The following is a 22,260-nucleotide window of genomic DNA, read 5'->3' as shown; positions in this document are numbered from 1 at the left end:
GGTTGGCAGTTTTTCTCTTTTGGTAATTTAAATATATCATTCCACTGTCTTCTCACCTCCATGGTTTCTGCTGAGAAATCTATGCATAGTCTTATTAGACTTCCCTTGTATGTGCTGGATTGCTTTTCTCTTGCTACTTTAAAGATTCTCTTTCTCTTTCACATCTGGCATTCTGATTAGTAGGTGTCTTTGAGTAAGTCAAATTGTCTCTGTTCTGTTTGGGGTACGCTGCACTTGTTGGATCTGTAATTTTAAGTCTTTCATAAGTGTTGGGTAATTTTCAGTGATAATTTCCTCCATTAGTTTTTCTCCTCCTTTTCCCTTCTCTTCTCCTTTGGGACACCCACAACACATATATTCATGTACTTCATGTTGTCATTCATTTTCCTGAGTCCTTGCTCATATTTTTCCATTCTTTTCCCTATATTTTCTTTTGCTTGTCGACTTTCAGATGTCCCATCCTCCAGTTCATTAATCCTGTCTTCTGCCTCTTGAAATCTGACATTGTAGGTTTTCATTGTTTTTTTCATCTCTTCTACTGGGCCTTTCATTCCCATAAGTTCTGTGATTTATTTTTTCCGACTTTTGATTTCTCCTTTTTGTTCATTGCTTGCCTTCTTTATATCTTCCCTCAATTCACTAATTTGATTTTTGATGAGTTTTGCCATGTCTGTTGGTATATTCTAAATTGTTTCTACTCCTGTATCTCATTTGAATTGTTGGTTTGTTCCTATGACTGAGCCATATTTTCAGTCTTCCTAGTGTGATTTGTTACTTTTTCTGGCATCTAGGCTTTTAATTACCTTAATTAGTTTATTCTGGAGATTGTTTTCACTCTTTTTACCTAGAATTTTCTTGCTGGATGATTTTGTTGTCTATCTGTTCTTTGACATTCAGTTCAGCTTATTCTGGACCTCTAGATTAGGTTTTGTTTAATAGATCAGAATTTTTCTGTTCTTGTTTTCTTGTTTCTTGCCCTGCCTGTATGTGCCTTCCCATCCCCACCCCCTTAGGAGGATCTACGTAGGTATCATAGACCCCAGCCAGATTTTCCTTACCAACTGGCCTCCTCTCAACTAGGAAAGAGTCACCTACATCAGTTTTCCCTGAGGGTGAGACCCAGAAAGTTGAAAGGCTTTCCATTGAAGACTTTGGACTCTGCATTTTTCCTGTCCTGCCCAGTATATGGCACTTTTCTCTCTGTGGGTCCCACCAGCATAAGGTGATGCAGTACCTTTAACGTTATTCTGCAGATTCTCCCTGCTATGGGCATGGTTGAGACAGAGGAGAGTTTGTAGACTGGCTTTAATTGCTTCACTTTTCCCAACCCTGGGGTCTGAATTCTTTGAGGAAGGGGTTCCACCTGAGCTGGGCCCCACCTCTCTCCTGGGGAAGGCACAGGCTCCAGACAAACACTCAAACAAGCTTAATTCTCCCTATGACTGGGGCATTTGGTGCCCGAGAAGCCTTGCAGCTGTATCCAAAGAGTAGTCAAGCCCTAGAAACACAGCCACACACAAAAAAATCTTTTTCAGAGTAGGGCCCCTTTTCCTCAGGTTTGCCAATCAAGAATTTTAGTTGGTATGTTGCTCTGTGTATCTCCAGGTCCTATGTGCCCCCTTCTTTCCTTCAGGGTCCAGACTGTTTCAAGTATTATTTGCTAGGTGATCCGAAAAACCTGTTTGTTTTTTTTTTTCTTCTTGCTTTTTCTGTCAGCCCTGCCCCCCTCTGCACTGGGGCAAAAACCAACAAGGTCAGCTTTTAACTCGAGGTTCATCTGAGCTGCGGGCCTACTTTTAGTAGTCAGAATTGATTAATTCCACAATTGGAACTTGGTTGTGCTCAGCCCCTGTGGCTGGTAAAGTCTCTTCTATCCCTTCTGGGAAGCAGCCTATGGGGGAGGGGCGCCGGTCACCTTGGCTTGGGGAACTGACAGTTCTGGGTGAGCTTGCAGCCGGTACAGTTTTTCCAGACTCCAGTACGCTGTGTGTCCAGTCACTTACGTGTCTGCAGCAGGTGTTCTGTACTGTTCCTGGCTGTTTCCTAGCTGCTCTGGAGGACTAACTAAATCCCATGCCTCACTAAGCCGCCATCTTGGCCCCCGACTCGAAAAGGCATTTCTTGATTACATCATCTTATCTTTTTTATTTTATTTGTCAGATCTATATGTTCGTTTCCCTCTTACTCTTTGTATTCTTTAAATTACCCCTAGTGGTACTCTTCAATTCTGTGCCCTCCTCCAGACCTCCCTCTTCTGTCTTTTTTTTTTTCAGCTGGCAGAACTCCTTTTAGTATTTCTTGTAGGGGTGGTCTCTTGTTGACAGATTCTTTCAGTGAAAACTTTAATCTCCTCCTCACTTTTAAAGGACAGTTTGGCTGGTTACAGAATTCTTGGCTGGAAGGCTTTCTCTTTCAGGATTTTGAACATATTATGCCATTGCCTTCTCACCTCCAGGGTGCTAGCTGATTAGTCTGAACTCACTCTTCTTTGATTTCCCTGGTATGTAGTAGATTATCTCTTGCCGCTTTCAGGATTTTTTGCTTCTCTTCAACATTTTACAGACTGATTAGTATGTGCCTTGGGAAAGGCCTATTTGGATTTATTCTGTTTGCAGTTCTTTTGGGTTTCTTTTACTTATGTATATATGTCCTTTATGAGGGTTGGGAAGTTTTCCCCCATTGTATCCTCAACTGCTCTTCCTAGCCCTTTACTCCTCTATTCTTCTGGGACAGTAATGATTCTTATATCTGAGCACTTTGTTTTGTCTACATTTCTCTGAGTTCCCATTGAATTTTTTACATCTTTTTTTGCCATTTGCTGTTTTGAGTCTTTGAAGTCAGTGATCCTGCCCTCTTTATCACTTATTCTTTCTTCTCTCTCTTCAGATCTGGTGTTGTGTACCTCTAGTATGTTTTTTATTTGGTCAACAGAGTCTTAGATCTCTGTGATTTCTGCTATTTTTCTATTTATTCTTTCAAATTCCTCTTTGTGCTCTTCTACTATCTTGATTTCCTTTATGCCATTTGCTGTCTCACATATTTTATTAAGTAGAGTTGTATGAACATCTTTGATTAGTTGTTCCTATATCTGTGTCTCCTCAGGTGTCTTAATTTGGTCCTTAGGCAAGGTTATATCTGTCTGCATTGTGATACGCTTATTGATCTTCCGTTGTCTTCATCACATGTAGATATCTTGATTGATTTCTTTCAGTAGTCTGAGGCCTTGTGTTTGTGGGATGGTTGTACAACAGGGAGCAGGGCACAGGGTTGAGCACTCAGTACGGTGATTTGTTTCAGGGCAGGTATGGTCGCAAGTTGGGGATGTTATGGTGGTGCTTGTTGTGAACATGGGAGCTCAGCGGCCAAGGAGGATGCCACTGTGCAGGTGCACTGGTCTGGGGGACATAATCCTGGTGTGTGCTGGTCTAAGGCATGGGGCCTTTTGTGCGCATGCATAGAGCTGTGGCAGCAGGTTGGCATTACGCCTTCGTGCAAATGTGTCATGGCTGTGCAGTTGGCACTTTCTCAGAGCTGGGAAGTAAGGCTTAGGGCTGTGTGCATGCGCTGTTCTAGGACTGCTGTAATGTGCAGTTCCCAGAGCTGAATGACGTGATTTGGAGCCTGTGGGCATGCATGGGCCTGGGAGTGCCATAAACGGATGTGTTGAGCTCAGGGAGGGTAGGGTGAGGCTGTGCGACACTATGGGCAGGGGTGGTCTAGGTATGGAGGTTAGTACCCACAGCCTTTATGCACTGGTAATACCCTGCAGGGAACAGGGAGGGGGAGGTAGTGCTCAGGAGGGGTGTAGGAGAGGTGGGTTAGGCCACTTCGGGTGGGGGTGGGGGGCAGGTACTGCACTGGGAGCTGGTGGGGTGGGGGCCCCTGGAGCGCAGGGAATGGGAACGGGTGAGGGGGTTCAGGTCTGTGGGGTGTGGGGTGAGTCGCTATTCATGGGGCTGCGCTGGTGAGGGTAGCCTGCCAAGGAACACATCCTGGCTTACTTCCTAGTCTTGTGTACCTGTCCGTGCACTCCTGTGAGCTCTGCCATTCCACACCTCCATGCCAGGCTAGGCTCCAGCTTTGTGCCTCTCAGTCCTCGGCCTCTGCAACCAGGGCTGCCACATGTGATACAGAAGTCTCTCCCAGGTCAGCTGCACTCCCGAATTGCTGCCTCAGTCGCACTCCTGTCCCTTCTCTACCTTTTCTATGGAGCAGGACTGATCTCAAGCTGTTCTATTCGGCCATCTTCCCAGAAGTCCCCCTAGTATGTTTTTCATTTGGTCAACAGAGTCTTTAATCTCTGTGATACCTGCTATTTTTCAATAAAATTCCTCTTTATGCTCCTCTAATGTCTTGATCTCTTTTATGCCATTAGTCATCCCACTTATTTTATTAAATAGAGTTATATAAACATCTTAGATTATTTGTTCTGATGTCTGTGTCTCCTTTGGTGTTTTTTTTTTATTTATTAAAAAAAATTAACACAACATTTAGAAATCATTCCATTCTACATATGCAATCAGTGATTCTAATATCATCACATAGATGTATGATCATCATTTCTTAGTACATTTTCATCGATTTAGAAAAACAAATAGCAAGACAACAGAAAAAGAAATAAAATGATAATATACAGAAAAAATATAAATAAAAAATACAAAAAATATATAAAAAAAGAAAAACAGAAAAAAACATACAAAAAAAACCACTATAGCTCAGATGCAGCTTCATTCAGTGTTTTAACCTAATTACATTATTATTAGGTAGTATTGTGCTGTCCATTTTTGAGTTTTTGTATTCAGTCCTGTTGCACAGTCTGTATCCCTTCAGCTCCAATTGCCCATTATCTTACCCTATTTCTAACTCCTGATGGTCTCTGTTACCAATGACAATTCCAAGTTTATTCTCTAATGTCGGTTCACATCATTGAGACCATATAGTATTTGTCCTTTAGTTTTTGGCTAGTCTCACTCAGCATAATGTTCTCTAGGTCCATCCATGTTATTACATGCTTCATAAGTTTATTCTGTCTTAAAGCTGCATAATATTCCATCGTATGTATATACCACAGTTTCTTTAGCCACTCATCTGTTGATGGACATTTTGGCTGTTTCCGTCTCTTTGCAATTGTAAATAATGCTGCTATAAACATTGGTGTGCAAATGTCCATTTGTGTCTTTGCCCTTAAGTCCTTTGAGTATATTCCCAGCAATGGTATTGCTGGGTCGTGTGGCAATTCTATATTCAGCTTTTTGAGGAACTGCCAAACTGCCTTCCACAGTGGTTGCACCATTTGACATTCCCACCAACAGTGGATAAGTGTGCCTCTTTCTCCACATCCTCTCCAGCACTTGTCACTTTTTGTTTTGTTGATAATGGCCATTCTGGTGGGTGTGAGATGATATCTCATTGTGGTTTTGATTTGCATTTCTCTAATGGCGAGGGACATTGAGCATCTCTTCATGTGCCTTTTGGCCATTTGTATTTCCTCTTCTGAGAAGCATCTGTTCAAGTCTTTTTCCCATTTTGTAATTGGATTGGCTGTCTTTTTGTTGTTGAGTTGAACAATCTCTTTATAACTTCTGGATACTAGACCTTTATCTGATATGTCGTTTCCAAATATTGATTCCCATTGTGTAGGCTGTCTTTCTACTTTCTTGATGAAGTTCTTTGATGCACAAAAGTGTTTAATTTTGAGGAGTTCCCATTTATTTATCTCCTTCTTCAGTGCTCTTGCTTTATGTTTAAGGTCCATAAAACTGCCTCCAATTGTAAGTTTCAAAAGATATCTCCCTACATTTTCCTCTAACTGTTTTATGGTCTTAGACCTAATGTTTAGATCTTTGATCCATTTTGAGTTAACTTTTGTATAGGGTGTGAGATACGGGTCCTCTTTCATTGTTTTGCATATGGATATCCAGTTCTCTAGGCACCATTTATTGAAGAGACTGTTCTGTCCCAGGTGAGTTGGCTTGACTGCCTTATCAAAGATCAAATGTCCATAGATGAGAGGGTCTATATCTGAGCACTCTATTCGATTCCATTGGTCGATATGTCTATCTTTATGCTGGTACCATGCCGTTTTGACCACTGTGGCTTCATAATATGCCTTAAAGTCAGGCAGCGTGAGACCTCCAGCTTTGTTTTTTTCCCTCAAGATACTTTTAGCAATTCGGGGCACCCTGCCCTTCCAGATAAATTTGCTTATTGGTTTTTCTATTTCTGAAAAATAAGTTGTTGGGATTTTGATTGGTATTGCATTGAATCTATAAGTCAGTTTAGGTAGAATTGACATCTTAACTATATTTAGTCTTCCAATCCATGAACACAGTATGCCCTTCCATCTATTTAGGTCTTCTGTGATTTCTTTTAACAGTTTTTTGTAGTTCTCTTTGTATAGGTCTTTTGTCTCTTTAGTTAAATTTATTCCTAAGTATTTTATTCTTTAGTTGCAATTGTAAATGGAATTCGTTTCTTGATTTCCCCCTCAGCTTGTTCATTGCTAGTGTATAGAAACACTACAGATTTTTGAATGTTGATCTTGTAACCTGCTACTTTGCTGTACTCATTTATTAGCTCTAGTAGTTTTGTTGTGGATTTTTCCAGGTTTTCGATGTATAGTATCATATCATCTGCAAACAGTGATAGTTTTACTTCTTCCTTTCCAATTTTGATGCCTTGTATTTCTTTTTCTTTTCTAATTGCTCTGGCTAGAATCTCCAACACGATGTTGAATAACAGTGGTGATAATGGACATCCTTATCTTGTCCCTGATCTTAGGGGGAAAGTTTTCCATTTTTCCCCATTGAGGATGATATTAGCTGTGGGTTTTTCATATATTCCCTCTATCATTTTAAGGAAATTCCCTTGTATTCCTATCCTTTGAAGTGTTTTCCACAGGAAAGGATGTTGAATCTTGTCAAATGCCTTCTCTGCATCAATTGAGATGATCATGTGATTTTTCTGCTTTGATTTGTTGATATGGTATATTACATTAATTGATTTTCTTTTGTTGAACCATCCTTGCATACCTCGGATGAATCCTACTTGGTCATGATGTATAAGTCTTTTAATGTGTTGCTGAATTCGATTTGCTAGAATTTTGTTGAGGATTTTTGCATCTATATTCATTAGAGAGATTGGTCTATAGTTTTCTTTTTTTGTAATATCTTTGCCTGGTTTTGGTATGAGGATGATGTTGGCTCCATAGAATGAATTAGGTAGCTTTCCCTCCACTTCAATTTTTTTGAAGAGTTTGAGCAGAGTTGGTACTAATTCTTTCTGGAATGTTTGGTAGAATTCACACGTGGAAGCCGTCTGGTCCTGGACTTTTCTTTTTGGGAAGCTTTTGAATGACTGATTCAATTACTTTACTTGTGATTGGTTTCTTGAGGTCATCTATTTCTTCTTGAGTCAAAGTTGATTGTTCATGTCTTTCCAGGAACCCGTCCATTTCATCTACATTGTTGTATATATTAGCGTAAAGTTGTTCATAGTATCCTGTTATTACCTCCTTTATTTCTGTGAGGTCAGTGGTTATGTCTCGTCTTCCATTTCTGATCTTATTTATTTGTGTCCTCTCTCTTCTTCTTTTTGTCAATCTTGCTAAGGGCCCATCAATCTTATTGATTTTCTCATAGAACCAACTTCTGGTCTTATTGATTTTCTCTATTGTTTTCATGTTCTCAATTTCATTTATTTCTGCTCTAATCTTTGTTATTTCTTTCCTTTTGCTTGCTTTGGGGTTAGTTTGCTGTTCTTTCTCCAGTTCTTCCAAGTGGACAGTTAATTCCCGAATTTTTGCCCTTTCTTCTTTTCTGATATAGGCATTTAGGGCAATAAATTTCCCCCTTAGCACTGCCTTTGCCGCGTCCCATAGGTTTTGATATGTTGTGTTTTCATTTTCATTCGCCTCGAGATATTTACTAATTTCTCTTGTAATTTCTTCCTTGACCCACTGGTTGTTTAAGAGTGTGTTGTTGAGCCTCCATGTATTTGTGAATTTTCTGGCACTCTGCCTATTGCTGATTTCCAACTTCATTCCTTTATGATCTGAGAAAGTGTTGTGTATGATTTCAATCTTTTTAAATTTGTTGAGGTTTGCTTTGTGACCCAGCATATGATCTATCTTTGAGAATGATCCATGAGCACTTGAGAAAAAGGTGTATCCTGCTGTTGTGGGGTGTAATGTCCTATAAATGTCTGTTAAGTCTAGCTCATTTATTGTAATATTCAAATTCTCTGTTTCTTTATTGATCCTCTGTCTAGATGTTCTGTCCGTTGATGAGAGTGGGGAATTGAAGTCTCCAACTATTATGGTAGATGTGTCTATTTCCCTTTTCAGTAATTGCAGTGTATTCCTCACGTCTTTTGGGGCATTCTGATTTGGTGCGTAAATATTTATGATTGTTATGCCTTCTTGTTTAATTGTTCCTTTTATTAGTAGATAATATCCTTCTTTGTCTCTTTTAACTGTTTTACATTTGAAGTCTAATTTGTTGGATATTAGTATAGCTACTCCAGCTCTTTTCTGGTTGTTATTTGCATGAAATATCTTTTCCCAATCTTTCACTTTCAACCTATGTTTATCTTTGGGTCTAAGATGTGTTTCCTGTAGACAGCGTATAGAAGGATCCTGTTTTTTAATCCATTCTGCAAGTCTATGTCTTTTGGTTGGGGAATTCAGTCCATTAACATTTAGTGTTATTACTGTTTGGGTAATACTTTCCTCTACCATTTTGCCTTTTGTATTATATATATCATATCTGATTTTCCTTCTTTCTACACTCTTCTCCATACCTTTCTCTTCTGTCTTTTCGTATCGGACTCTAGTGCTCCCTTTAGTATTTCTTGCAGAGCTGGTCTCTTGGTCACAGATTCTCTCAGTGACTTTTTGTCTGAGAATGTTTTAATTTCTCCCTCATTTTTGAAGGACAATTTTGTTGGATATAGAATTCTTCATTGGCAGTTTTTCTCTTTTAGTAATTTAAATATATCGTCCCACTGTCTTCTTGCTTCCATGGTTTCTGCTGAGAAATCTGCACATAGTCTTATTGGGTTTCCCTTGTATGTGATGGATTTTCTCTTGCTGCTTTCAAGATCCTCTCTTTTCTTTGACCTCTGACATTCTAGTAAGTGTCTTGGAGAACGCCTATTTGGATCTGTTCTCTTTGGGGTGCGCTGCACTTCTTGGATCTGTAATTTTAGGTCTTTCATAAGAGTTGGGAAATTTTCAGTGATAATTTCTTCCATTAGTTTTTCTCCTCCTTTTCCCTTCTCTTCTCCTTCTGGGACACCCACAACACGTATATTTGTGTGCTTCATATTATCATTCAATTCCCTGAGCCCCTGCTCAAATTTTTCCATTCTTTTCCCTATAGTTTCTGTTTCTTTTGGATTTCAGATGTTCCATCTTCCAGTTCACTAATTCTAGCCTCTGTCTCTTTAAATCTACCATTGTAGGTTTCCATTGTTTTTTTCATCTCTTCTACTGTATCTTTCATTCCCATAAGTTCTGTGATTTGTTTTTTCAGACTTTCCATTTCTTCTTTTTGTTCATCCCATGCCTTCTTCATGTCCTCCCTCAATTTATTGATTTGGTTTTTGAAGAGGTTTTCCATTTCTGTTCGTATATTCAGAATTAGTTGTCTCAGCTCCTGTATATCATTTGAGCTATTGGTTTGTTCCTTTGACTGGGCCATATCTTCAGTTTTCCTGGTGTGATTTGTTATTTTTTCCTGGCGTCTGGGCATTTAATCAGATTTCCCTGAGTGTGGGACCCAGCAGGTTGAAAGACTTTCCTGTAAAGTCTCTGGGCTCTGTGTTTCTTATCCTGCCCAGTATGTGGTGCTTGTCTGTCTGTGGGTCCCACCAGCAAAAGATGTTTTGGCTCCTTTAACTTTGAAAGACTCTCGCTGCTGGGTGTGTGGTGGAGACAGAGGAAAGATTGTAGGTTGGTTTTAATGACTTCAAATTGTGAAGTCCTGGGATCTGAATTCCTTGAGAGAGGGATTCCACCTGAGTTGCGTTTCACCCCTCCTACGGGGAAGGTTCAGGTGGTAGAGAGCCCTGAAAGCAGCCTGTTTCTGCGTTCGGGCAGTTGCAACCTGTGTAATCCCAGCGCTGAGCCCAGAGGCGACCAAGCTTCCGCAGAAATAGCCACAGAAGGCTCTGTTTCGCCCCCTTTCCTCTTTTTCAGTTAGCCCAATAGGCAACTTCCACCTTGATCAGTTTTGCCTAAGCTGAGGGCCTATATTTAGTAGTCAGAAGTTGTTCATTAATGCCACTATTGGTGTTAGGTTGGAATCAGTCTCTACTACTGTTGGAGACTCTTTCCTTTCCCTCCGGGAAGTCGCCTGTGGGGGAGGGGCGCCAGCTGCTGCGGCCTGGGAAGCTGCGTGTGGGGAAGGGGCGCCGACCACCGCGGCTTGGAGAACCACCGATCTGAGGCTCCCAGCCAGCCCAGGAAGCCGCGTGTGTGTGGGAGGGGCTCCGGTCACTGGCCGCTGCGGCTTGGGGAACCACCGATCCGAGGCTCCCAGCCGGCTCGGGAAGCGGCGTGTGTGGGAGGGGCTCTGGTCGCTGGCCGCCACGGTTTGGGGAACCGCCGATCCAAGGCTCCCAGCCGGCCCGGGAAGCTGCGTGTTTGAGAGGGGCTCCCGTCGCCAGCCCCTGCGGCTTGGGGAACTGCCGATCCGAGGCTCCCAGCCAGCCGGGAAGCCGCGTTTGTGGTAGGGGCTCCAGTCGCCGGCTGCCGCAGCTTGGGGAACTGCCGATCCAAGGCTCCCAGCTGGCCGGGAAGCCGCGTTTGTGGTAGGGGCTCTGGTCACCAGCTGCTGCGGCTTGGGCAACCACCGATCCGAGGCTCCCAGCTGGCCCGGGAAGCCACGTGTGTGGGAGGGGCTCCGGTCGCTGGCCGCCGCGGCTTGGGGAACCGCCGATCCGAGTCTCTCAACCGGACCGGGAAGGAGGGAGGGAGGGGCTCCGGTCGCCGGCCGCTGCGGCTTGGGGAACCACCGATCCGAGTCTCTCAGCCGGACCGGGAAGGAGGGTGGGAGGGGGGCTGGCTGCCAGCCGCCGCGTCCCAGGGAAGCGTGCACCGCTCGGGAACCTCACCACAGCAGAGTCTCGTAGCCGGTCCAGCCATTCTAGACTGGGGTACACTGTGTGTCTGGTCTCTGTCGTGGCTCCGGGAACTGTTCTGTACTGTTTCTAGTTATTTAGTAGTTGTTCTGGAGGAGGAACTAAGGCGTGCGCACCTTACTGAGCCGCCATCTTCTCCGGAAGTCTCCTTTGGTGTTTTAATTTGGTCATTAGGCTGGGCTATATGTCTGCATTGTAATATGCTTGGTGATCTTCTGTTTTCTTCACATGTAAATATTGTTCTAGTTTGCTAGCTGCTGGAATGCAACACACCAGAGTCGGATTGGCTTTTAATAAAAGGGGATTTATTTCATTAGCTCTTCAGAGACAGGGCAGCTAACTTTCAACTGAGTTTCTTTCTTATGTGGGAAGGCGCAGGGTGATCTCTGCTGGCTTTCTCTCCAGGCCTCTGGGTTCCAACAACTTTCCCAGGGGTAATTCCTTTCTGCCTCCAAAGGCCCGGGCTCAGCTGCAGGTGCTGAAATGAGGTGTGCTCAGCTGCTTGGGCTGTGCTATGTTGAGTCTCTCATTTAAGCACCAGCCAATTAAATCAGACATCATTCTTTGCAACAGGCACGCCTCCTAGCCGACCGCAAATGTAATCCACAACAGATGAGGTTCACATGCCATTAGCTCATGTCCACAGCAGTAGAACTAAGCACCTTCACCTAGCCAAGTTAACAGCTGAATCTAACTACCACATGTCCACCCCTTGTCAACTTGGCAGTTATACTCATCACCTTAAATGATATTAAAATGCAAAAATTCTCTTCTAGCTGTGGACGTATGTCTTAAAACAAGTTATCTGGTGCCAATATGCAAAAGAGGATATTCACAGGATACAGATTTTCACTTCCAAAGGGAGAAATTGAAAGCAACACAGATGTAAAACCTGCAGGGAGAACGCCATGGGATTTCAAGGTCTGAAAGTCATTTGTCCTTCAGCTTTAGGAAGTGGCAGTCCCACCCTTTCCAAGGGCCTACACAGTGGCCTGCCTCTTTCCAAGTCAACCTTGGGGAACATTGAGGAGACCACCTTTTTCTTGGCTCCACTCTCTCCAGGCATCAGGGCCACCCCTGGGCTCTCTGCCATTTCCGGGGCACATGCTCAACCCCTCTATTTGGTGGCAGCCAGGCTCTCCCCAGTCTCCAAGGAGCATGCTATACCTTCTCAAACACCTGAGGTGGCACAACTCTTCCACTATAACGAGATGGGAGCTTCATCCTCTGCCCTCGGGGCAAACTCACCCTCTCCATATATATGGGTGGGTCCACTTTCCTGGCTGAGGTTTCTTGGCTTCAGACCCGAGCTTCTATGGTTTTCACTCTGCAAACTCCAATTTTTCCCTTTTGTGTCCCCCTTTGGCCAGATTGACAGTGGTTTCATTTACACCAACAGTGTCTTCAAGCACTACAGGACTTCTCCATCATTCTTCTTCACAGTTTCTCCAAAATCTTCCCCATGTCCATTTTATTCCAGCATGTTTAGTATTTGCAGACAGCAGCAGCACTCCACTCTCCAGTACCAAATCTGTTCTAGTTTGCTAGCTGCTGGGCAAAACACCAGAGATGGATTGGCTTTTAATAAAAGGGGATTTATTTTGTTAGTTCTTCAGAGGAAAGGCAGCTAACTTTCAACTGAGTTTCTTTCTTATGCGGGAAGGCACAGGGTGATCTCTGCTGGCCTTCTCTCCAGGCCTTTGGGTTCCAGCAACTTTCCCCAGGGTGATTTCTTTCTGCCTCCAAAGGCCTGGGCTGAGCTGTGAGTGCTGAAATGAGGTATGCTGAGCTGCTTGGGCAGTGCTATGTTGAGCTCTCTCATTTAAGCATCAGCCATTTAAGTCAAATGTCATTCATTGCTGCAGGCACACCTAGCCGACTGCAGATGTAATGAGCAACAGATGAGGTTCACGTACCATGGGCTCAGGTCCACAGCAGTAGAACTAGGCACCTTCACCTGGCGAAGTTGACACCTGAACCTAACTACTACATTACATGAATTAGGATTCCATCCCTGCAACATTTGACAATGTGGAAAGGGTAGAGGATTGGAAGCAAGTGATTTGAGTGAGGTATTTTTTATGAAGTTAAGATTAGCTGGTATGGAATTATTATTGATATGAATGAAGATATTCTTGAGGAATGATTTGTGGACAGTTAGCGTTGTCATCTATGGAGAATCACAGTGGAGGTAAATTAGATAAATAAGTGGTAGATTGATTAAAGTGTAGCCAGTCCACATTTTCAGCAAGCAGACCAGCAGGGGAATCCATATACCCCCTGTCCAATCAGAATCATTACTAGAGAGTGGTGAACTCTGGGTTCACCAAGTAAATAATTTAAATATAGGGGGATCTAAAATATGGGCCCAATACGTCATTTTCTGCTTTGGCAGGAGAAAGTTATAAAAGTAAAATAATAAGAAGAAATGTTTTTATACCTTCATAGAGTTAGAGGTGACTACAACTAGATAGTCCAAAAATCTGTTCTCGGGTGTAGGAGGAGCACCTGTTCGTGCTAAAATTTCTGAAGCTTTTCCGTCTAGTTGTTTAAGACTACCCCTGGTTACTCCCTGAACCTGCTGGGTGCTCCTGTATGGTGTTATGTGTTGAGATTTTTGATCATCAGAAACTCTGGGTCTCCATTTTCGGAATTGGGCTGAATGGTTGGGCCTTCTAGCTCATGGTAAGGTTTGACAGACTTTGCCAGTAGCCACTGGGGTCTTTGGGATGAATGGTTTCAGTTTCTCTGCTGCAGCTGAGGTTCTCCTCTACTACACATACTGATCTTCCACACCTGATATTGTGTCCATAGTTGAAGTTTTACTCCATGTGTTTCCTCATACGGTGCACCATTTGCGGCAGTTATTCTTCATCCTTGATAGTTAGGGAAATAGGTGCCTGTGGCTGAGTAGGGTCCTATAGCCTGGGAAGGGAGCAGTTGCACTTCTCCCCTATCTCTGCCTTTTAATAGTGATATTTAGGGCAGGCCACGGTGGTTCAGCAGGCAAGAATGCTTGCCTGCCATGCCAGAGGACCCGGGTTCGATTCCCGGTGCCTGCCCATGTAAAAAAAAAAAAAAAAAAGTGATATTTAATCCATTAATACTTGAGAAAGAAGGATTTGCTTCTGCCATTTAGTTACTTGTTTAGTTTTTTTTTTTAAGTGTACCATTTGATTTCTTTCTTCTTACCTTTTCAATAAATATAAAATATATATATTTTTAGTGATTTTCTTAGTGGTCACCTTTATAATTACAATGAACATTTTCAGCTATTAACAACCTAGTATGAGTAGTACAATCCTAGTTTCAGAAATTACGAACTTTCTACTCCTATATGTCTCTGTCTCTCTCACTTTCTATTTCTGTTGTCACAGATAAGACATTATACTTTGTATGCCCATGGATGTAGATTTAAAATGTTATTTTACACATTTTCCTGTTAAGTTATATAGTGGGGGGAAAAGCAGTCACAAACTAAAAGTACAATAATACAGCGTTTTATATTTACCTTTGTAGTTACCCTTGTCAGTGTCCTTTATTTCACCTTATGGCTTCTTGTTACTATCCAGTGTCCTTCTGTTTTGGCCGTAAGTACTTCTTATAAGGTACGTCTGGTAGTTAATTGTTTTAGCTTTTATTTTTCTGTAATTGTCTTAGTTCTGCCTTCATTTTTTTTTTTTGGGTGGGGGGTGCATGGTCCAGGAATCGAACCCGGGTCTCCCACATGAAAGGTGGCATTCTAACTGCCTTCATTTTTGAAAGATAATTTTGTTGGGTATGGAATTTTTATTTGCAGTTGTTTGTCTTAAGGACTTTAAATGTGGCATTCCAATTGTGTTCTGGTTTCCATGATTTGTAAAGAGCAATTGGAGATTCTGTTAATTTTTTTGGAGAGTCTTTGTATGTGACAAGCCACTTTTCTCTTGTCACTTTCAAAATCCTCTCTTCATCTTTGAATTTTATCAGGTTCATTATAATATGTCTTGCTTTAGCTCTCTTAGAATCTATCCTGTTTGGTGTTCTTTGAGCTCCTGGAAGTGTATTTTCATCAGATTGGGGAAATTTTTGCCATTATTTTTCTAATACTTTTTCTATCCCTTTTTCTGTGTTACCCTTTGGGACTCAGTGGCATATGTTTTGTAGGCTTGGTGGGATCCCACAGTTCCTCAGGCTCTGTTTTTTTTTATTATTATTATTTTTTTTCTTTCTGCTACTCACTTCGGATAATTTCAATTGTCTTATCTTTAAGTTCTCTGATCCTTTCTTCTGCCTGTTCAGATCTGCTTTTGAATCTATCTGATGTGTCTTCCATTTCAATTACTATACTTTACAGCTCCTAAATTTCTGTTTAGTTCCTTTTTATAATTTCCTTCTCTTTATTTTTTTCACAATGTTTTCCTAATTTCCTTTAGTTGTTTGTTGTTAGTGCATTGAACATATTTAAGTTGATTGATTTAAAGTCTTGACTAATTGTTTCAATGTCCAAGCTTTCTCAGGGATGGTTTCTGGCAAATTCCTTTTTTCCTGTGAATGAGCCATATTTTCCTGTTCATTGGTTTTGTAATTTTTTTGTTGAGAACTGAACATTGAGTATTGTTATTATAACTTTGAAAATCTGATTCACTCCTCTGGCATTGATAGGTTTGTTGTTGTTCTTGTTGTTGAGGTTTGAAGCAGTTAGTTTGTGACTTTTCCAAAAGATTTTTGCTCCCAAATGGAAAATGGAAAGAGAAAATTAAAAATAGTTAATTGCCTCTCTAATAAGACTCTTCCGTTGCTTTTGCCTGAGGGTGGGTAGAACGATGGCTGCCTTTAGAGCCAGCCCCACAATCATCTGAAATAGCTGAATTAGCGCAGTAATCAGGAATCAGACCATACTCCCCATTCAGATTTTACCGAACTATCTCTTTATAGCTCCTCCTTGCATCAGGAGCTCAGGCTTCAATTGCCACTGCTGTCTGCTGTTCATTTAGGGAAGGGGATTGGTAGCCACTGCACAAAGGTTGAAAATCACTGATACGTACTAGTTTATCAGCTTCTTCTTCAAGCTCTTCCCTGAATGCTGTACAGTTTTCCACTGGAGTCCAGAGATTCAGAATAGTTGATTCAGATAGTTCTTAACACTTCAATCGTTGTTTTGGTGGAGAGACTGATTCCTGGAGCATTCTTCTCCACTGTCCTACCAAAATCCTCTTTTTATCGTACTTGATTTTGAATAGCTTAATATTCATTTCCTGGGGCCAAGGAAGATGCCCACTTTCCTGATAACAGGAAGTAGTTATTACTGCCACATTTTCTGAATCCTAGGACTCAGTCATTGGACCTTTTTTCTTTTCAATGTGCTTTCGCTCATCAGTAAAATCTTCCATTCTCGTGTTTAAAGATCACTTCAACTCTAATTATTTCCAATTTTTATGTTCTGTATGGATTGCCTCTATGAATTCCAGATTTAAGTGTCCAACTGCCTACTAAACATTACTATTTATAAGTTAAATAGGCATTTTAGGCTTAATGTGTCCAATATTGAACTGCCAATTTCTCCCTGCAAACCTGCTCCTCTGTCTTATATGTAATAATTCTTATAGTTTTATTAAGGCTGAAAAACCTTGAAATCATTATTGATTTCTCTCACAACTCACATCTGACCCATCAGGAAATATTGTTGACTCTACCTTTATAATATATTCAGAAATTGACCCCTTCTCATCTTTTCCACTGCTGCATCATGGCCCACACTCCTTGAGTTGTTATAGTGGATTGGATTTCAAACACTTAGTACAAAAAATACTAATGTAAAATAGCTCATTGATACTTTTTTACATTGATTATATGTTGCAGTCACAATATCTTGATTTATTGGGTTAAATAAAATACATTATCATTTCACATATTTCTTTTTTACTTTTTAAATGTGCATTCTAAAAATGTTTCACTTATATATCTGGCTTCCATTTGTAGCTCATTTTTTATCTCTGTTGAACATTGTTGCTCTAGGTTATGTGATCCTTTAATATAAAGTTATAACCAGATGTCAATTTACCAGGACCCATCTTAAAGGATATAGAAATTCTGTGGTTTCTTTTGGGTCTATGATTAATTATTGAAAAGTAGTGTAGATGGTGCCAAAATGCTAGGAAAGTATGAGATTAGCTCACTGTGTGTTCACTAGTCCTCTCGTGAACTTTTTTGTGACTTCTTATAAGAGAGGGTAAGAAAGAAGGGCTGTTTGTTCCTAGGGTGTTTTATTAGGATACATTTTAATATCGCTATAGTTGGAATGAATCAGTTCTAGGTGCCTGAAAAAGAAAGTGATTTTTAAAAAAAACATAAAACAATATTTCTGATCCCTGGGTGTCTCTAGATAACAGTAATTTTTATAAATATCTTAAATCAATTTTACATTACCTTTTTTTTGAAAGACATCTATTTTTTAATTTTTTAAATTTCATTTAAAATATATTTTTGTAAAGACTATTAAATCAATAAAATTAATATGTATATCCTATTGTAGCACTTTGTTCTAGTTTGCTAGCTGCCAGAATGCAATATACCAGAAATGGAATGGATTTTAAAAAGGGGAATTCAATAAGTTGCTAGTTTACAGTTCTAAGGCCAAGAAAATGACCCAATTAAAACAAGTCTATAGAAATGTCCAATCAAAGGCATCTATCCTTGGTTCAAGAAGGCTGATGAAGTTCAGGGTTTCTCTCTCAAATGAAAAGGCACATGGCAAACACAGTCAGGGCTTCTCTCTTGGCTGGAAGGACACATGGCGAACACAGCGTCATCAGCTAGCTTTCTCTCCTGGCTTACTGTTTAATGAAGCTCCCCGGGAGGTGTTTTCCTTCTTTATCTCCAAAGGTTGCTGCCTGGTTCTCTTTGCTTCTCATGCTTAATATCGTTCTTCTCTGCTCTTTCTGAATCTCCTTCATTCTCCAAGATGTTTCCTCTTTTATAGGACTCCAGAAATTAATCAGGACCCACCCTAATGGGTAGAGACATGTAATCATCTAATCCAATTTAACAACCACTCTCGATTGAGTCACATCTCCAGGGAGATGATCTAATTACAGTTTCAAACATACAATGCTGAAAAGGGATTAGAAGAAAAGCCTGCCTTTACAAAATGGGATTAGGATTAAAACATGGCTTTTCTGGGGTACATACATCATTTCAAACCTGCACATGCTTTGTGCAGGAAAATATTATAGAATCAAAACTTGAAAACTCTTGGGAATTACTAATATGACAGTAATGATAAAGTACTAGGAAAGTAAGATGATGTAGATAGTAGTCCAAGGCAGGATTGTGACTGGTAAAGCTTTTCTTCCTTTCAAACTCTTTGGTTAGTTTGGCATCTTTTATTATATTCTTGGATGCTTACAAATATCAGTGAATCTTTAATAACTCTTTAACTTACTAACAACAGAACCAAAAAATTAATTTCCCTAGCTTCCAAATAAAGTAGCACTTAAGAAATGAAGCAAAAGTATCCATCAGCGGATGAATGGAGGAATAAATGTAGTATTTACATACAATGGAATATGATTCCGCTGTAAAAAGAAAGAAATGAAGTTCTGATGTGTGCTACAACATGAATGAGCCTTGAAGATATCATATGAAGTGAAATTTAGCCAGATGCAAGAAGGTAAATATTGATTGTTGCTATTTATTTGAAATAACTAGAATATGCACATTTATGGAGACAGAAGATTATAGGGTACCAGGGGCAGAGTGGAGAGGGTAATGCGGAGTTTTGCTTAATGCGCACAGAGTTTCTGTTTGAGGAGATAAGAAAGTTTTGTTAGGGATGGTGGTGATGGTAGCACAAAATTGTGAATGTAGTTAACACCACTGACTTGTATACTTGAAAGTAGTTAAAATGAAAATTATTATGGTACATGTATGTTACCACAATAAAGAGTTTAAAAGAAAAAATTAAAAAGAAATGAAACAATTTTTATATATAAAATGTGTTTCAAGGGCCAAACTATGAATTTAAACGTTTTGAAACAATGATATGTAGCCATCAATTAAGATGTCAATTAAGAAATGCCATTCAGAGCTTTCTACAGTCTGATCATCACCTTTTACTGTCAGCTTCCCAAAGTTAGAACCACAGATTAAAACTGTGCTTTAATTTGACCAGTCTTTTTGCTGTATCGAATACAATTTCTGCCCTTTTGTCTCTGGGCTTTGTATTACTGGTCCAAATCTCAAAACTTCCCCCATCCTGTCTGTCTTTCAAAATTCTATCAGTCCTTCAAGATCCTGCTTAAATTTTTTTTCTGAAGCTTTCCCTATCCCCATCACTCCAGTTCAAGATGAGTATAATTAATATTTGTATAATATTTTATTTACTTTCACATATTTTCCCTTCAAGTATTTTCCCATTCTTTATGACAATCTAATGAGGTAGGTGATGCTATAGTTTTATAGAGAAGGAAATTGAAGCTTAGAAAAATTCATTAATTTTCCAGGGCTTAAGTAGCAAAGCTAAGAATATTGGAACTAGATTTTCCTATTCCAAGTTTGGTGCTCTTCTTCCTATGTCATGACCATCCCTTAATGTCTATATAGTTCAATAATACTTTGTTCACCTTTTTGTATCAAGCTTTAAGTTGATTGTTAGCTGTAGACTTGAGGGAGATGTGTTTGTTTTGTAGATGGGAAAGGGGATCAATAGAAAAAAGTAAAGAGAGCTGAATATATTTGTTCTTGGTAGTAGAATTAAAGTGGTCATAAAGAGCTCTAAACACCTTTAATTTCAATAGAATTCTCACATTAGAGTCCCATTATACAATAGTTAACAGCAGTATATTCTGTGACCTTCTTCTAGTGCTATAAAATATAAGTCTGCTTTATAGATGAAGAAACAGGCACACAGAGATTAAGTAATTTGTGTTGTGTGATGATTAGAGTTGGATTTGGCTATGAATTTCAAAAACTCCTAAATAATGCTTTAAAAATCAGAATTTGTGAAAAAGAAGCATAAAGATAGGAAATTCAGGACTTATAGGGCTGTAACATCTTACCAGGGACAAAGGCTCCTCTCATTCTTTCTGTTCCCCTTTCCTTAATGTATGTATGCCCTTCCTTTTATGGTCCATGTTGCTTAAATTCCAGACATCACATTTTAGTTCCAATCAGCAGGAAGGAGAAAGGAATGAAGAAGGAAGCCCCCCTTCAAAGAAAGTCTTGGAGGTCATACTTGATGCTTTTATATATAAACCATTAGTCAGGACTTAGTCATAAGGCCTGTCTCGCTGTAAGGGAGGCTGGGAAATGTTCTTCTGGTAGCCATGTTTCTGGCTAAAAATTGGGCATTCTATTACTAATAGAGAAGTAGAAAACATATATTGAAGTGCAGGTAGTAGTCCACACTGATCATGGATTTTTTGTTTAACTGTTTTCCTATCTAGACTTTTTATCCCCCTTCTAGGAATCTGCTTAACTCAGAGGCCATTGATGCTTATCCTAGTTATTCATCACTAATAAAACCTTTTTGCTTGTGTCCCTTTAGCATAGATATCATATGATGATATTGTGAGCCATCGATGGTACACCATCTGAAGAGTTTGATTGGTTTAGCATTAACTTGTAAGTGAAATAGGTGAATAAATTAGTTCTTTCCTCTTTAAGGTACTGCTGTTACCGTTCTTTTGAGTTCTCATATTGTTCAGTGTATATTGGTGTCACTAGGGGGGAGGGAGAAGGGATAGTTTGTTAAAAATGCAGGTGGTGGTCCTTAGAGTATTCTCTTAACACTAAAAAATAATCTATATTATATTTGTTTGAGTTTTTTTGGGGAGGGATAGATTGATCAATTTTTAGTCGTATAGGTCTTAAGGAAAAAATTACATTTTTAAAATGAGTTTTTAGTGTAACTATTAAAACCAGTGAATATTTATAACTAGAAAGTTGAAGTTATAGAAATAAATTCTTTTTCTTCAGCGAGGTTTTTATTGAGATATAATAATTTAAAGTATACAATCAGTGGTTCACAGTATCATAAAGCTGTGCATTCATCATTACAATCTATTTTGAAAATTTTCATTACTCCAAAACCAGTAATAATGAGAATAAAAATTAAAATGAACACCTAAAACATCCCGTAATCCCCACACCCCTATTGTTTATTTTTTGTCCTTTTTTCTTACTGATCTGTCCATACACCGGATAAAGGGAATGTCAGTCACAAGGTTCTCACATGCACACATTCACACCTTAAAAGCTGTATGGTATTCATCTTCAACAATCAAGGCTATTGAGGGTATGGACGGATGAGTGAAAAAGTATGGATAAAAAATAAATAATAGAGGAGTTAAGGGGTAAAATAAATTGGGTAGATGGAAATACTAGTGGTCAATGAGAGGGAGGGGTAAGGGATACAGGATATATGAGTTTTTTCTTTTTAATTCTTTTTCTGGATGAGGTAAATGTTCTAAAAAATGATCATGGTGATGAATACACAACTATATGATGATATTGTGAGCCATTGATTGTACACCACATATGGACTATATGTGTGCAAAGATGTGTCAGTAAAAATATTTTTAAAAAAAAGGTTATTAAGAATTACTGATTGTACATGTAGAATGGAATGATTTCTAACTGTTTTGTTAATTCTTTTTTTAATTAATAAAAAAAAAAAAGAATCAAAGGCTATAGGGTTTACTGTTCAACAGTTGTTTCAGGTATTTCCTTCTAGCTACTCCAATATACCAAAAACTGAAAAGGGATATCCATATATGCTACAGTAGAAAAGCCTCCAGAAAGACCTCTTGACTCTATTTGAAATCTCTTAGCCACTGAATTTTGTTTCACTTGTCTTCCCCCCTTTTGGTCAAGAAGGTTTTCTCATTCCCAGGATGCTAGGGCCACGCTGATCCCTAGGAATCATGTCCCACAAGAAATAAATTCTTAAACTGTTTATCACATGTTCAGTTTTTCAGTATTTCTTAACCTCAGCAGCTACAGCTAAATTTAAGGATGAGCATAAAATTTTAATAGAAAATATATGAACATACTTCAAAAGCTTGTAGAAAATTAATGGGGGATGACTCTCACTCTATTCCCCTCATTCATTCACTCATTCATTTAAAATATATTTTG

The 22,260-nt window shown here is 39.7% G+C and overlaps 1 protein-coding gene across 12 annotated transcripts in view; it reads left to right on the top strand.

Moving 5' to 3' along the window:
* The window catches only part of DNAJB4 (DnaJ heat shock protein family (Hsp40) member B4), a 65,593-nt gene that overhangs the window by 25,769 nt on the left and 17,564 nt on the right, over positions 1–22,260 (top strand). For 2 of the 12 annotated variants that reach the window (XM_077120554.1, XM_077120547.1), the window contains one exon: positions 18,598–18,793. The exons of the other annotated variants lie outside the window; for them this stretch is intronic. The gene's annotated coding sequence lies outside the window, so the exon portion shown is untranslated. The remainder of the gene's footprint in view (positions 1–18,597; positions 18,794–22,260) is intronic. 12 annotated transcript variants of the gene reach the window in all.

Source organism: Tamandua tetradactyla, chromosome 11 (genome assembly GCF_023851605.1).
Source record: "Tamandua tetradactyla isolate mTamTet1 chromosome 11, mTamTet1.pri, whole genome shotgun sequence".
NCBI classification, from domain to species: Eukaryota; Metazoa; Chordata; class Mammalia; order Pilosa; family Myrmecophagidae; genus Tamandua; species Tamandua tetradactyla.
The sequence above is the reverse complement of the archived record's forward strand: the minus strand, read 5'-3'. Positions and strand labels throughout refer to the sequence as shown.